We start from the raw sequence: 17,753 nt of genomic DNA, 5'->3' as shown, positions 1-17,753 counted from the left end.
AGGAAAGATAGAAAATCTCCAGAATTATACAATTTAGAAGCTTGAGATGCTCAAGAGAGTCTCTTACCTAGACCTCACCTTTAAGGTAAAATATACATGAAAATATTTGAGAAGAGACGGTAGAACCCCGAACTTCCTCAATCACCAATTAAACTGTCAGTATAGCCTCATATGTATTTCTGGTGATAGCCTAAATGGGATTAAATCTTTACAGTGCTACATGACTAATTTTGAACACCTCTGCAATTAGAACACAAAAGGAAACACAATGTTTAGATTTATAACCATTTTAAGAGCACTCATCATGGATTATGTTACCAAGTTTTTATTAACCACCTTGTGATTATGAATTACAACCTATTATCATGCTGTTAATCTAAATGTTTACCTTGCTGGGACAGCAAAGCCCTTTAGATCAGTAACCATATCTCGAATGTTTCAAAAAACTCACCTTTTGTGTGAAAACGGCTGGACTAGCTCCCTTCTCACTTTGTGTTTTCCAGACCAGGGGCCTTGTTCTGAGGGAAACAATAAACAGATAAAATAGGTGAGCAGTATGGCAAGTTCAGGTCAAGAGCACTAGATTGAGAACCCAGGAACCAGGGTGTCATTCTAATACGTAATTAATTTAGTTCTAAATGTAATGAACTGTGTGACTTCGGGTATGTCCCTTCCCCTAATGGGCCTCAGTTTCCTCATCTGAGAACTGATGTTGATGGTCCAGGTGATCTCTGAGGAAGGGGTCTACTTGGGCTAAGCGGCAGAGGCACATCGTCCATTTATGGAGAACGCAGCAGAGACTCATTCCCTAGGGCTGGCCCCAGGGAAAATGGGCTCCCCTTGTTGGCCCTGGACTTAGGGGGACAGATTGGAGAATATGAAAACAAGGCTCCTCTTCTTTGTGTTTAAACATCCTGCTGTGCAGGAATACCATCAAGTAACTCTAAAGCACCTCTCCCTTCCCCTTTCCTCCTCTCTCCCCCTGCCACCAGCCATTTATCTACTTGAGAATGATGAGTCCAAGAGGTGAGGAGGGTGCCAGCTTGCCCTATAGTCTAAGAGGCATCTGTGTAAGTCGAGGTACTCCAGAGAAATAGAACCAATAGGATGTGTATGTATACATATAGAGATAGATTTATTTTAAGGAACTGGCTCACAAAATTATGGAAACTGGCAAATCCAGAAACTTCAGGGTGGGCCAGCAAGCTAGAGACTCAGGGAAGAGCTGATGTTACAGCTCAAGTCCAAAGTTCTTCTGCTGGCAGAATTCCTTCTTGCTCAGTGTAGGTCAGACTTTGTTCTAGCCTTCAACTGATGGGATGAGGCCCAGACACAGTATGGAGGGCAATCTGATTTACTCAAAGTCCACTGATTTAACTGTGAATCTCATACAAAAGCTCCCTCACAGAAACATCCAGAACAATGTTTGACCAAATACCTGGGCACTGTGGCCCAGCCTAACTGATACATGAAATTAACCAACATAAGTCCATCCCTTGTCGACTCAGTACCCATACATGTCTCCTTAAATGATAGTTAATCTCAGGACAAAGACAATAACAAGATCACACTTCCACCTAACATGATACCACTATCCTGTGAACAGCTGAAAACACACTAACCCTTTCCCCAGAAGAGGATGCAAACTCCTTGAATAATATTTACTCTTCTCCTTAATATCTTGTATCTTAAATACTGTGATGTAAAGTTAACCACACCTAATTTACACAATGTTATATATCATTTATATCTCAATAGATCTGGGAAAAAATTTTAAAACAGCCCTTAAATACTATGATATAAAGTCAATACATCCATCTTATGTTACATGATACACACACACATATACATATATTCATAACAAAATAAGGGAGAAATACTCATTTCTGTAACTGGTTACCTGCTCATAGCTAGTTTTTATAACTACATTCTCCACTATGCATTCCATATGCCCTTTGCTTTTAGCAAGCACCTCAGCTGGTCATGATTCTTTACCTGGTGGGTAAAGAACCCTGAAGGGTCTGAGCCATTAGTGGTCCTACTTGGATTAGGTTTTCCATTGATCTTAATCACAGGGCATGGTAACACTAATAGATGCCCTAAGGCATCTCCTATATTCCAAACACTCTCTTCCTTACACCCATTGTGGAGTAGTTGTCCAATTTCCGTAGTTCTCCAATTTCCCTTTGATAGTCAGAATCAATCACCCCACCCAACACAGTAACTCCCTTCTTTGCTTGTTGACTTAAAGCCATAAGGAGCCCAAAGTGGCTGGGTGGCACTCTTAACTTCCAGTCCAATGGAATCATCATGTCTCCTCGTGGAAGCATTCTTCCCTTTTAGAACAAAGACCTCTAGGCCAGCAGAGCACAGCATCGTGGAGACAGGAAGCAAAAATCTTGCTAGTGGGTCACTAGGGGTAATAATGGTTCCTCTCCCATTTCCACCCCTGGATTCCTTGACCCACGAATCCTGGCTATCGAGAAACAGTACCACATATCAGATGCTGATTCAGAGCATATACGGCCTCCTGGAGAACCCTGCCCCAACCCTGCAAGGTATCGCCGCCTAGCTGGTGCTATAACTTAGTTTGCAAAAAGCCATTCCACCATGCTATCAAGCCAACTGCTTCAGGATGGTGGGGAACATGATAAGACCAGCAAATCCCATGATCAAGAGCCCACTGTTACACCTCATTTGCTATCAAGTGAGTTCCTTGATCAGAAACAATACTGTGTGCAATACCATGACAGTGCATGAGGCATCCTAAAAGTCCATGGATGATAGTTTTGACAGAAGCACTGCATATAGGGAAGGCAAATCCATATCCAGAGTGAGTGTCTATTCCAGTGAGAACAAAATGCTACTGCCTACAAGACAATATCCAAACACACAAGGCCACCCCAATTCCAGCCACTGCTTACTTCTCCAGCCTCATCTGTCATCACTGCCCCCCCCCAAATTCCCTGATGGAGCCCCCAGAGAAACTTATTCTTTCCCAACTTTGCCATGATCTTTAATAACTCTGCATCTTCACCCACCCATTCATTGACTCATTTGTTCACAGATTCATTGAGTCATTAAGTATCCACTGGTGAGCAGGACAACAAGGTCTTTGCAGATATGTGTTAAATAAGTTAATACTCTAATGAGATGGCTGGTATGATAGGGAATGTAGTCGGTGCTAGGACAGGAGAAAAAAGTGCCTAATCCACAGAATAGATGAAGACACCCTGAGGACGAGACATTTCAATTGAGATCTGAAGAATGCATAGGCATCAGCCTGGTGAAAGAAGTCAGAAGGGTGTTCTGCCAGAGGGGGCAGAATATGTGAAATCCTGGGAGTGAGAGTTGCTGTGACAGAGCAACAGGAGGAGGGGGAGGGGGAGGAGGAGGAGGAGGGGGTGGGAGGGAAAGGAGGAGGAGAGGGAGAGGGAGGAGGAGGGGAATGGAACCGGGAGACACCCAGAGGCTGATGCAATATTCTGAGCAAGAGATGATGAAGGCTTGAGATACATGGATGGATTTTAGAGGTATCTAGTAGAAGAAACAGAACTTGGTGAATGATTGGCTGTGGAGAGTTGAGAGAATGCAAGAATATTTCCAGGTTTCTAGCGTAGGCAACTAGGAAGAGAGTATCACTAGCTACTGAGATGCTCACTATTTATCCCCAGACCCTGGGAAATATTTGTTGACTAAATCAATGAGTCAATGGAAGAATGAGAATAGTTGGGAAGGAAGATGAGATGATGCCTTTGGTTTTGGATATGGTGGTTGTAAGGCACCTGTGGGATATCTGAGTGGAGATGTCCAGGAGGTCATATTGCACATGCAGGTCTGAGCTCTAGAGAGAAGTCTGGCCAGAGCCTTTGCACGTGCTATTCTGTCTGTAAAGTGGGAATAACAGTGTCTCCTCTGCCTCTGATCCCCACAGGAATCAAATGAGGGAAGAAGTGGTGCTTGGAAGAAATCATATGCTGGAGGAAACGGTTTAGACTTGAAATCAGACAGACCTGGTTTTAATCTGTGCTTGTCTCTTTATAAGCTGTGTGTCCTTGGGTAAGTCACTTAATATTTCTGAGCCTTGGGTTTTCATCCACAAAATGGAGTTGATACCACCCCTCCCTTCAGGTTACCTTGAAGCTTAGCTCAGCTAAGGATATGGAGCTCCCTTTATACCTGGTGCTGTGAAAGGGCTCAGTATGGCAGCCATCCCTGCTATTGTCTTTTACATTGTGTTCATAATGCCCTTAGTCCTTGTCATTTCTTTTTTTTTTAAATTTAATTTATTTTATTTTATTGGCCACGCCATGTGGCATGTGGGATCTTAGTTCCCTGACCAGAGATCAAACCCAGGCCCCCTGCAGTGGAAGCGTGGAGTCTTAACCACTGGACCACCAGGGAAGTCCCTAGTCCTTGTCATTTCTAATTGCTTTGAGGAGGTGTGACTTTGAGTCCCTCTTTCCTCCACCCATTCAAAAGGTCACATGTGTACCTCTGTCTCATGGGTCTTCCCACCTTTCTCCCTCACAACGTAATTCTATACCGTGGCTTCTCCATATAACTAGACCAAAAACATGGTAAAAGTCCATGTCAGTTTCATGTGGAATGTCAGCTTCCTGTGGCCAGCTCCACAGAACCAAAGGCATTCCAAGCTCAGGTTCTAAAGCCAGTAAGAACTACTTTCAAACACCCACCTTGCAGCTGGGTAACCTTGGGCACCTTGTTTAACCTCTCTGAACCTCTGGTTTCCTTATCTGTATAATCAGAATAATATTAGTGCCTGCCTCACAGACTTGCATGAAGGAACAAAGAAGGCTGTGGGAAAGCAGTTTATCAAGGAATCTCAATGCACTGGGGTGAATGAATACGATTGTTTTATTTATTGAAAACTTGCCGTATTAGTCATGGTCTGTCAAACCCTCTTTTCCTATTGGATAATAGCACCCTTGATGATATTTCATTCTGGTTCTAATATAACTTCTTGGCTACTTTTTGTTCATCCATTTTTCTGTTATTGTTGCTTTGAAAACAGTCTTGTTTCAATTCTTAAGATTTAGTTTTGTTCAATGAAAGACGACGGATTCTGGATCCAGCTGCCTTGGTTGTAATCCCAACTCTACGATTACTAGCTGGGAACTTTGGGCAAGTTACTAAACCTCTCTGTGCCCCCATTTTCCTCATCTGTAAAATGGGAATAATGATAGTACCTACCTCATAGGATTGTTGCCACGGTTAAATGAAATCAAAGCCCTAGAAGAGTGCCAGGCACACAAAGTGTGTAAGTTTTGCTATTATTATACCCAACTCAAAGACCCTCCCCTTCTCTTCTCCAGGCAAGGCTAGATCTGTGTCTTTGTCTGTTTGAGTTCTGTGGTCTCTCTCATCAGCCTTCCCTCTCCATCGTTCCAAAATGAGACCAACATTGGGGCCTGGAGGAATAAGTAAAAGATAGCTATTGTCCCACTTGCCCCAGCCAGGGAGACCTTCTTTCCTACACAGCAGTAATACACTACACATGGGCTTGATGCCGGCAGGTGGTGCATTCAATAGGTCTGCAAAGGAGGGCTCCCTCCCGGGCACCTCCCAGAGCCATAGATGATCCCTTTAGACTCTTGGCCTGTATATTCCTGCCCCAGCTCACAGCATCCTGTGACATGCTTCTGATGTCCTATTCAGTAGTGGTCACTGGCTCCCAAACTCACCTACCCTCAGCCCCCAACTATTAAACCCATGGACCTGTGCAGAATCGATTTTATGTTCCACCTGGGACTGAAACTCCAAGGCCAGAGGCCAAGGAATGGGGAGGTAAGTCCTTCCCCCTCTCTACCCATAGCCCCCACCATTCAGCTCACCCCACGGGCCCTCTCCCACACCTGGGCACTGATGTATCAGGCTGTGTCAAGGGCTCATTGGTTCCTGACTGAGCCAGGACTCCATCAAACCCACATCCCACAATTTGACAAGGGTTTCCCCTGAGTCATCGCTCCCTTGGCTTCAAAGAGAGAAATAGCCCTTTCCACTCCCCTGACAGGCTAAGTCTGTCCTCCTCCAGGCCTCCTCTTCTAGCCAGTGTTGAGAAGCTGGGGCTGGTAGGGTGATGACCACACTTTTCTGCAGAGGTGGTTTCCCCAGCATCCCTATGCCACAGTTCCCCGACCCCAGAATGCAGCCTCCTTGATTCCTTTGTATCTCAGCTGTAGGCTTTGGTTACCAATTCAGGCACACGATAATCACACCATCCTATGAAATTTTTTTTTTTTAAAAGAGAATTTGCACATTGCTCTCAAAATATATTTGAAAGAGTGAATGGAAAACAGGCATATTACAAACCAATATTATAAATATAATAATAAAGTTATAAACTAAGTGACAATAACTAATGCAATAATAAAAATATGAAATTATTATAAATATAATTTTATAAATAATATTTAAGGGACTTCCCTGGTGGTCCAGTGGTTAAGAATCTGCCTTCCAATGCAGGGGACGCGGGTCTGATCCCTAGTCGGGGAAATAAGATCCCACATGCCGCGGGGCAACTAAGCCCGAGCACTCTGGAGCCCGCGCTCCACAACTAGAGAGAAGCCAGTGCGCCACAACAAAGATCCCGCGTGCCGCAACTGAGACCTGACGCAACCAAATAAATAAATAAAATTTATTTTTAAATATTTAAATTAAAACCTTTTTATAATTAAATCAGAATGAGCCATATGAAACTGCTGCTTTTTGTAGGTCAAAAGCAGTCATGTGTTGGTAATTTCACGTGGATCAACCTAATGCTTAACTCCTTCTGTGGGCCAGGTACTGTTTCAAAAGCTTTACAAATAACCAGTTAATTCTAACAATGATCTTACGAGAAAATAATTATTATCAAGGCCGTGTTACAGCTGAGGAAACTGAGACACAATTTCTTACTCAAGAAACCTGCCAAGGTCACAAAGCTGCTAAGTGCCATAGCCTGAGTTTAAACCCAAGAAGGCTGACTCCGGATAGCATGCCTTTAACCACCACCATACTCCTCAGAAGCAGTGATCTGATAAGCAATTAGCTTCCAATGTAGGCCTTTGCCATTTTTATTCCAAAATCAGGGATGGATTATGGACCCGAACCCTGCCAGGCAGAGACCGTGAGCTCAGCAGGAAACAACACCGTCGGGCAAAAGGAACAAGGCACAGTTCTCCCTGAGCAAACATAGTTAAGCAGACATGGCACCATGTCTTTTCCTCCCAGCACATCTTTTCTACCTTTCTCCTCCTGGTCAGTCTTCCCATCAGGAAAATGGGCACATGCAATGTGCACTCATGGCAATAGATGCAAGAACTAATTAGCGCCTGAAATGTGTGTCAAGATCCCCTGCTAGAGGTACTATAATAAGGGCAAAGTATTCTCACATAAATTCCAGTTTTGCATCCCGTGGCTCGTTCCTCTCTGGGCAGGAGATGGTGCCCCGTCTTATTGAGATCTGATTTCTAAATGCAACCATGTGTTTTCTTTCATCCAAATGACTGTGCTCATCTCAGGAGCAGCCTTTAATTTTCCTCTTGGAACCAAGGACTATCCTTACTTACAGCAACAAAAGGTCCCTAGGACGGTGAGGTAAGATTTGAATTAAGATACCTTGGCATATTCCACTCCACAGCAATTAACGGGCAACAGGTTTTTAGCAGCACCCACTCTCTTAAGAGCAGTTACTCTTTGTCTCAAGAATCCCTGAGTATCATGTTATCAACTTGTCCTGATTAAGCAGCCCCCAGAGGCTGGCTCTCTGCAAAGTGGGAAACCAGGTCGACGTCATAGTGAGGACCTCTGTCCTCTGAGGGTCCAGCCTGATGGAGAAGCTATGTGGTAATCAGGTCTTGATCTGCATCACTGACATCAAATATGGCGCAGGCTGCATGATTCGGAAGGGGCTGGCTATCCAGTTGGCCCATTATCCAGTTTATTCCTTACTCTCACCTGCCTTTTGGCCACCGTTGTTCATTAGCATCTCTCCCAGGAGAAGAGAGAAAAGGAAAGAAGAGCCAACTTTTGCTTGTCCGTTTGGCTCCTTGTCAACAACTCTGGTAAGTGTTTAATCTGATGGAACCGTGGTCCAAGATGAGAATTTGGATTCTTTCCCTCTCTCTACCCTTTGCCAGGCATGTGAACTCCTGTTAAGGCTTCAAGTCCCAGCCTTCCTGAAGGCCCCCAGGCAAAGTCAGAAGTTAGTCACTCCCTCCCTGGCTCCTGGAGCCCCCCTCCAGGACTAGAGAACACTCCTAACATTGTGCAGTAATGATCAGGGCCCTCATCTGGCTGCCATTAGCCAGGGAGTTCCTCGAGGGTGGGGTGCGCTCTTTTATCAGCTTAAGTCCCACAGGTTCCGGGCCCAGCACTTGGCACAGGACGGGGGTGTAAGAAATGTATGTTGAACAAACAAATAAACCCAAGAAGATCTTCTTTACTCTTTCCTCTCAAAATCAAGAGTTAATGAGGGTTTTTTTGTTTGGGGGGGTTCTAGATTTTGATTGGGGGGGAGGGGTGCCCGTTTGTTATTTTTAAGAAAACAACATCCCAGAATTTCTAGAGAGGGGAAGGCCTTTTTTTTTTTTTAATATTCTCTTTTTTTAGTTAATTAATTAATTTTATTTATTTATTTATTTTTGGCTGTGTTGGGTCTTCATTGCTGGGCACAGGCTTTCTCTAATTGCGACGAGCGGGGGCTACTCTTCATTGTGGTGTGCAGGCTTCTCATTGCAGTGGCTTCTCTTGTTGCGGAGCATGGGCTCTAGGTACGTGAGCTTCAGTAGTTGTGGCACGTGGGCTCAGCAGTTGTGGTACGTGGGCTCAGTAGTTGTGGCACACGGGCTCTAGAGCGCAGGCTCAGTAGTTTCGGCACACAGGCTTAGTTGCTCCGCAGCATGTGGGATCTTCCCGGACCAGGGCTCGAACCTGTGTTCCCTGCATTGGCAGGCAGATTCTTAACCACTGTGCCACCTGGGAAGTCCTGGGAAGACCTTTTTAACAGACTGTTTCACGTCACTCATTCAGCAAATATTTGTTGACTATCCCTGATGTACCAAGTGCTATTTTATATTTTAGATCCTGGAAAAACAAAACAGACAAAGCCCCTGCCCTTGGGACACTTACATTCTAATGATGGCATTCTTTCTCGGGTACTATATTGACTCTCTTCTCTCTCTAATTTCCTACCTTATATTCACCTCTCTAGTCCTTTTCCCTGAAGATGATGAACCATCTCAACAGTTTTCACCAAATAAGCAAAAATACGCAAAGTACAATTACAAAATAAACACTTAGGTAAAATGGCAGGCACCCCTTTTTGCCCTCTTAGTGGCCCTCAAAATCCATGCTGCTAAGTAAGAAGCTTTTTAGGAGACCAGGTGTCAGAGGCAGGAGGCAGGAGGCAGGAGGCAGGAGGCAGGAGGCAGGAGGCAATTTCACAGCACAGAGGCAAGTGGCAGGACAGTGTAGCCTTCCCCAAGGCCAGCCACCTCCTTTGACACAATGGCAGCCAAAGACTCCTGGGCCACCCCAGGAAGGACTGTTCCCCAGGAAGGATGCCTGTTCTGAGCAGGGAGGGAGAAGAGGAGACTAAACCACCTCCGGTTCTGCCTGAGTCAGGTCTTTAAGGGGAAGAACATTTAGTTTATCTAAAATGCTGTGAATTCCCACAGCCTTAGGCAGACCCACGTTCCAACGTAAGCACAAAAACAAATTCTAAAGCCAAGTAAATGACTGGTGATGGTGGTGATGAGCCACAGGTATGTATTATCGCGACCACTGCTTTTCCCTGAGGATTCTCTCTGTGAGGGGAGGGGATCCACCCCAAAACTGTAAGGTTCAGAACTTTTTTTTTTTTAATAAATTTATTTATTTTTTTAACTTATTTTTATTTTTGGCTGTGCTGGGTCTTTGTTGCTGCACAGGCTTTCTCTAGTTGCAGCGAGCGGGGGCTACTCTTTGTTGCGGTGCGCGGGCTTCTCATTGCCGTGGCTTCTCTTGTTGCGGAGCACGGGCTCTAGGCGTTCGGGCTTCAGTAGTTGCGGCACGCGGGCTCAGTAGTTGTGGCTCGCGGGCTTAGTTGCTCCACAGCATGTGGGATCTTCCTGGACCAGGGCTCGACCCCGTGTCCTCTGCATTGGCAGGCGGATTCTTAACCACTGCACCACCAGGGAAGCCCCCAGCCCATTTCTGAGCAACAGCTTTTAGAGCTTGGTACGTAAATGGTGACTGGCAGATGGATCTGTTCGCACAGTCCCAGCATGTACTGCCGACACCTAAAGGGAAAGAGATACGTCGTGGCTGAGGACGTTCCTCTGGTCTTGCCATTCTGACGATTGGCTTTAAAACAACCAGAGCCGTGATTAAAAAATTCCCTGGCAGTCCAGTAAGTTGACTCCGCGCTTCCACTGCAGGGGGCGCGGGTTTGATCCCTGGTCGGGGAACTAAAATCCTGCATGCCGCGTGCTGCGGACAAAAAAATAAATACATAAAATTAAAAGGAAGATCTTTGTGTGGACAAAAAGGCAATAGCTTTTTTTTCTTTTTATGGATGAGTTGAAGTGATGATTGAAGTCGTTTTGGCTTTCCTGGTGTCTGGGTGGAAAGAGAACACGTGTGTGACTCTGCCCAAAATTACAGCATGCCTACAGGCTCTATCAACGGCCGGGGACAGAGTCCTCATGCGGCATCAGTGAGTTCCACAGAGGCCGGGAGGTATGCAGGGAAAAGTGTGGGTCTGGGTGGGCGGGGCACAGCTCTCCAAGGCCTGTTTCTGAGCAATTGGTGGGAACAACTGTTGAGAAATATTTCTACTTCTGCCCAACTATATTCGCCCAGGAGAACTACATACCATGACTTCTGTCTCAGAACAATATTTGCTGCTATTAGCCACCCAAGGGATTGTGTGCACATACGGGCTTACTGATGAGGTCTTTTGGCTTCATCTGGGGGGTCTCTGTCCTTGTCTCGTGTCTGTCTCCCCCTGAATGACACTGTATGTGGGGGCCTGTTTCCTCTCAAACCCATAGACATGTGCGCGTTTGGCTGTGAGCGAGTATGCAGGCACATTTACCCCTCTTTACAGACCAGGAAGGGCTCTTGAAAGTCTGTCTCAGAGACTTTAGAAAATGTGGGCAAATTCCACACTCAGGGCATTCTATAGAGGGGAGGGGCAGGTGGCAGCCTTGAAGGCTTGCTGGTGGGGAGGGGCTCCCACAGGCACCCCAGGCCCCAGGAAAGCCAGACCCGGAGAGAGAACCCGGGGACTAGACAGTTTTCCCAAAACAGACTGCCTTGCAGTTGCATTCAAGATTATTCAAAATGACTCAGAGCTAAAGCTCTGCACTTGGGCACCAGAGGGCTGCTTGTCCACTGGGCAAGGTCTCTGACACACTGCTAGGTGCAGGAAAGGGCGTTTCTGCCACTCCATGCTGTTCAGGTGCAGATGTTCCAGGCAGGCAGCCTCGGAATCAAGCTGACACGCATCCCACAGCATGACAACCACGGCGTGAGGTTCTCAGGAAGGGCTGAGTGTGTGCATTAGGTCACTGAGCTCTGTTACCATTTAACCAGCCTCAGCCTGCGTCGTGGTGACACACATCTGCTGACTGGACGGATCAGTGCATCGCGCTGTAGGCTGACTGGTGGGCCATGCTTGAAAGACTCCTGGCATGTGCCCCTGCCTGCATTTTTCACTCTTGACTGAAAGCATATGCTCCGCACAATCAGGACAGTGTTAGCATGTGGGTCCGGGGCGGCTTCCTACACATCTGGCTGAGGCTGGCTGAATCACTTCCCCCGGGAGGGTGGCTTCCAGCCCTGTGACATCTGGAGAGTGGCAGGAAGTGTCTGGATTCATCCCAGAATGATTTTTATCTCCACATGCTTTTCCAATTTCATCAGGGCCTCTGTGCCACATTACGAATGACATGTCCACATGTGCCATAGGCAAGAATGACAGATAGAGAAAAATCATCTTTGACCCTTAAAAGTTGGTCATGTTTTATGAGGAAAGAGCTTGGGCACAAAAGGTATTACAGTGAGAGCCCAGAGATGGCTTGAAATATATAAGTCACTTACATTTTAGGTTTGGAAATGAAAGCATCCTTCCCAAATGACTAGTTTATCAAAGCAATGAAAACAGCATTTAAATTTTTAATTTTTCTTTTTTTATTGAGGCATGACTTACATAGAAAAATGCACAAATATCTTCAAATCTTAAGTGTACACCTTTGATGACTTTTAAATTTTTATACATATACATACTCACGCAGCCACCACCCAGACCAAGGTTTAGAACATTCCCAACTCCCCAGAAGGCTCCCTTGTACCCCTCCCTGTCGATGGCCCACCCATGAAGGTCCCCACTCTTCTGGTCTCTATCACCACAGAGTAGTGAAAAGGGCATTTTTATTTTGGGGTCTTACAGGTTAATAAATATCTCACTATACACAAACAACAGAAATTTTGTAAACTGCCGCAAACTTGCATAGAGGACCCAAGGTCACAGTTCAGATAAAATGCTTTTGTAACACCCATATATTACAGCATGTAGGGGTCTTCCTATACCTGATATTTCACAACTGGGGAAGAACATATTCCCAGACGAAAACTCCTTGTCTTTACTGGGGAGGATTCTGGATTTGTTCTTGTTCCTGAAGCCTATCCCTATCTTGCAGCTGAGTTCACGCATTTGCAAATGTACAACCACATGCCTTCCGGTTCTCCCCTCTTTGAAGGACATCCAGGCCCCAGGCCGAGAGCCCGGGCTCTCAGACCTCGCTCTGCCTCTCCCCCGGGTCTTACACCCATCCAGGAATGAGGCCCTCGTTGCAGCTTGCTCCTCTCCAGAGAAAACGCTTAGTCAGACCCAAAGCTAGTCGCTGCAGGCCCCACACTGTCCTCAGGAAATACCAAGAGAAAAGGCTGCCGGAGAGAAGATTAAACCCTCTGAGTATTCCAATATCCCATTTCTAAATTCTGCAGCCATTGTCGTTGGACTGAGTGGACATACCTGCCCACTTTGCCCGACAAGTTACCCTCTCTTGGAAATAGCCATGGCTGCAAGCACCTGACCTCAGGTAGACTGGCCTCAGCAACATAGATGCACCTTTTCTGGAGGGTTAGACTCTTTGCCACTCTACTTTTATTTTTAGATTTGAAGACAAGCACTTGGAAGGATTTTCGTTTAAGTTTGGGGTGGGGGGGGGGGCGGTGCTGTGCTAGCCACAGGAAAGTGGCAGTGCTAATGGAAGAGGCCTGGAAAAGGAGTCCGGAACCAGGGGTGCTTCTGCCCAGGTACGACCCTGACCCGCGATGGGACCTGGACAGGCCACAGCCTCTCTGCCCCCAGCTCCCCATCTGTATGATGCAGGTCATTGTACAAAGAGACTAATCCGAGCTGTCTTGCCTAGGGTAGGGGTGGGGGAGACCCGCTGGGAACGTGGCGTCTAACAGTGTGGGTTTTTGTCTAAGTCTTAAGCTGTCCTTCAGCTTCTCTAACTGTAAGATGAGGGGTTGAACGCCCTCACACTCCCCCAAGGGCCTGTGTGTTCAACCATGATGACGACAAGGAGGTTTTTCAGTTGCCCGAGAGAAAACATTCCTTCCACAGGAGCTCCAAGCAAAGGGTGTGTCTGATGGGTCACCCTTCCTGCACCTACAGGAAGACTTGGGCAAGGTGGGACTCTGTAGGTAGCTTTGAAGACCCCCAGGTAGGAGGGAGAGAACGTGCTTTTCCATGCATGAGGAGAGTGGACTTTTCCTTCTTGGTGGCCAAGTTCACTGTCCATATGCAGACCCACTGCCAGCAGAGTGACTTTCCACAGACTCGTCGTGTTTTGAGAGCTGGTCCTTGGCAGGACTAGAACACATCCCTGGGAGAGAACACTCGTGGGTTTTCTTTGTTGCCGCATCGTGGGGCCCTCACTGTCAGACCAAGGCAGCCCTTGCAGACACTCCAATCAACACAATGGTCTCTGGTCTGTGGGTGGAGTCCACCTTGTCCAGAAATCTGCTAAGAAGGTTCTTTTTCAGGACTTTAAAGGCAGGATGAATTACTGCATTTGGTCTTTTTTATCTATTGGGCTGGTCTCATCCAGGTACCTCCTATTACTAGGAATGGAGTTCATATTGTAAAATGTGCCAGATTCAGCTTCCAGAATAATTAATCATGTATGTGTGTATGTGTTGCTGTAATGCAAATACCCTACAACATCAGGGGTTCTGTTGTTCACATCCACTTCTGCACCACCGAGGCCCTCAGCCATATGTGAGAGAGAAAACTCTTACATGCTGTTTGAAGCATCTTCTTCTTCTGTCATTGTCTTGGATTTACCTCACCCACATGCCTTTTTCTGGGTCCTATGCCATGCTATATTCAACACAGATTGTATGGGAAGGTCTCCTTCTTGCTGTTCATTGTTTTCAAATCAATAGTGATGGGCTCTCTCTCTCTTACCCACTGTTGCTCGGAGTTTACGGGGTAAGCACATCTTCATCAACACAATTCATATAGCTCTGAGTAGAACTGTTCCTACCGGCTACTACACAGACCTGTGCTCATGCTATGAGTTCTGGCACATATAATACAAAATGCCCCCTGCATGGCTCTATCAGTGTTACATCTTTGGACCATGCACTTCTTGCCCATAAACTCTTTCTCCACCCAGCAGTCTGCATCTCTAATCATCACTGTGGCCATGAGGGAGCTTTTACAACATCTGGTTGTTTTTTTTTTTTTTTTTTTTTTTTTTGGTGAAGGGAACTATTTCCAGGCTGAGAACAACTTAAAAATGTCTCCCCCACCGTGCAGATATCATCAACTTTACCAAGCTTCCTGTGGTAAGCTTTCCCAGGAATCTGCTGCTTAACCATTTCATACCACTCTATGTGGGCTGCAGTAAGATCACTGGGAACTGGTTTGTCTCAGGACATCCCTCATTCACATGAACCCTCAGTGGTTGCGGGACAGTGACTTACACATACAATTGATGTTCAGTGGATGAATGAATGAGCTTGGCATCTTTTAACTTAAATCAAATCTCCATTGCAGACCTACTAATCTTTAATAAAATAAGCTTTGGTTCAAAAGAAGTCTGTGTCTGAAGTGAGGTTTTTTTACTGCAGAAAAAAGTTGCCATCCTCTTTAACAATAGGGATGTCGGTGCAGGAAGCTCTGGAATGAAGATATGTTCTTCCCCCCTCTGAGATTCTTCAAATCTTTTTTTTTTTTTTTTTTTTTTTTTGCCACACCGAGAGGCATGTGGGATCCTAGTTCCCCGACCAGGGATCGAACCTGTGTCCCCTGCAGTGGAAGCGCAGGATACTAACCACTGGACCACCAGGGAAGTCTCTCAAATCATTTTTTATGAGGTGGGTTACCTATAAATAATGCCAATTTCTGTTACTTTTCTCCTCCTATTTCCTCCTCCTGAAACATCCTTTTTTTTTTTTTTAACCCCATCCCCAACTCTGAGTGTCTGATTATGTCTATTATCCAAGATCCACCCTCCAGGAAGCCCTCCTTGATCTCTCCAGACTCAATTTATTAAGGTATCTCTTTGGCTCTTACAGAGTTCTACCCTGATCCCAGCCACGTGGATCTTCGCCCAGTTCCCTTACTTGACGCTACGTGGAAAACTCCTGGAGAAAAGGACCAGGCTCTCCCCCAACGGCATCGCACATGGTAGGCAGTCGGTGAATATGCAGGAATGAATGGTTCCAATGGGAGTCCCTTTGTGCTGTTCATTCGCAGAAGTGATTCAGATTAGCTTTGGGGAACAGAGATTTCAATTATTACAATCTTCTGTTTCCTCTTTTCCACGTTTGAAAGTCAAGCTGTGGAAAGTAACTCCCATATTCGATTATTAATCTTTAGATATATATATCATAAAATTTATCTTTACATGTTCATAGCTAGACTTTTTGTTATAGCAAAAAGATGGAAACCATCCAAATGCCCATCACTAATAGAATGGATAATAAATTGTGGAATTTCACACACAGGACAATTATAATGAGCAATCTACGACTGTTTGCAACAATTTGGATGCATCGCATAACATTGAGTAAAAGAGCCAGACACAAAAGAGTGTAATTCCATTTATGTACAACAACAGGCAAAACTAATCTTTGCTGTTAGAGATAGTAACTGCCCTTGGAGGAGTAATGACTGGAAAGGAGCTCGAGGGAGGTTCTACAGTGCTGAGAGTGAACTGTTTCTTGATTTGGGTACGACAGCACACGTTTTCAGCTTGTGACCATCTACTGAGTATTACATCTATCATACAGGTGTCTCTCTCTAAGCAGATCTCTGCCACATGCACTGTTTTTGGAGAGATTTTGGCCTGGATCCCTCTTTCCAGATAGATGTCAAGAATGAAAAGGTATCAGGAATCAAGCTCTACCAGAAAAACCGTTTGTCTGTGTAATAGTTATCAACTGCTGTATAAAAAATTACCTTCCCCCCCAAAATATAGTGGTTTAAAAGAGCAAACATTTATTATCTCATAGCTTCTGAGGGTCAGGAACTTTGGAGCAAGTTAGCTGGGTAGATCTGGCCTAGAATCTCACATACGGTTTCAACTGAGATGTTGGCAGGACCTGCAGTCATCTGAAGGCTTAACCGGATCCTATAGGATCCAATTCCAACATGACTCATTCAGATGGTCGTTGGCAGGAGGCCTCAGTCCCTTGCCATGTGGATCTCTCCATAGGGCTGCTTGAGGGTCCTCACAACGTGGCAGCTGGCCTCCTCCAGAGCGAGTGAGAAGCAGTGTGAGGAAGAGCCATGATGTCTTTTATCACTTATCCTCAGAAGTCACATAACATCTTTCACACCATATTGTATTCATTAGAAAAATGTCACCAAGTCCAGGGGCTTCCCTGGTGGCACAGTGGTTAAGAATCCACCTGCCAATGCAGGGGACACAGGTTCGAGCCCTGGTCCAGGAAGATCTCACATGCTGCAGAGCAGCTAAGCCCATGCGCCACAGCTACTGAGCCTGTGCTCTAGAGCCCGCGAGCCACAACTACTGAACCCATGTGCCACAACTACTGAAGCCCACGCACCTAGAGTCCGTGTTCCTCAACAAGAGAAGCCACCGCAATGAGAAGCCCGTGCACCACAATGAAGAGGAGCCCTGCTCACCACAACTAGAGAAAGCCCGCATGCAGCAACGAAAACCCAACTCAGCCAAAAATAAATTAATTAAATAAATTAATTTTTTTTTTTAAAGTCACCAAGTCCAGCCTACACACAGGGGAAGAGAATTAAGGTTCACCTCTTGAAGGGAAAAATATTTTTAAATTGTGGACATATTTATGAAACCACCAAAGTCCACCCACTGACCAAAAATTATTTACATTCTTCCCATATGCAAAAGACACCCCCTTCCAAGGCCACCAAAAGTCTCATTCCATTTGAGGATCAGCTCAAAGCCCAGCCTCCCATCATTAAAATCAAGTCCAGGTGCGGATGAAACTCCTCAGGTATATATAGCTCCTTAAGTGCAGCTCCTTGAGTACAGTTCCTCTCGATCTGAACTAAATATACAAGTTATCTGCACCACCCAGAGAAACACACACTCAACACAAGATGATGTAACAGGCATAAGATAACCGCTATTAATGCTTCTGTTCAAAAAGGCGTAAAACAGGAGGCACACCGAAGTCACTAGTAAGTAGCAGTTCTGAAATTCAGCTGGGCAAATTTTGGAAGTTCCTTGATTAGGATTCAGTCCTGT

General features: G+C 45.6%; 1 protein-coding gene and 1 long non-coding RNA gene across 5 annotated transcripts in view; one reads left to right on the top strand and one right to left on the bottom strand.

The window, feature by feature from the left end:
• Window positions 1-10,472, top strand: part of LOC309654607 — a 535,162-nt gene extending 524,690 nt beyond the window's left edge. Inside the window, exon 3 of the long non-coding RNA XR_014260330.1 lies at window positions 9,944-10,472. This is a non-coding gene — a long non-coding RNA (uncharacterized lncRNA). The remainder of the gene's footprint in view (window positions 1-9,943) is intronic.
• Window positions 1-17,753, bottom strand: part of LOC309654491 (endophilin-A3) — a 661,335-nt gene that overhangs the window by 612,570 nt on the left and 31,012 nt on the right. For all 4 annotated transcript variants that reach the window (XM_082448502.1, XM_082448513.1, XM_082448512.1 and 1 more), the window contains exon 3: window positions 452-518. The gene's annotated coding sequence lies outside the window, so the exon portion shown is untranslated. The remainder of the gene's footprint in view (window positions 1-451; window positions 519-17,753) is intronic.

Source organism: Balaenoptera physalus, assembly GCF_965194825.1.
Source record: "Balaenoptera physalus genome assembly, chromosome: 2".
Classification (NCBI taxonomy): domain Eukaryota; kingdom Metazoa; phylum Chordata; class Mammalia; order Artiodactyla; family Balaenopteridae; genus Balaenoptera; species Balaenoptera physalus.
The sequence above is the reverse complement of the archived record's forward strand: the minus strand, read 5'-3'. Positions and strand labels throughout refer to the sequence as shown.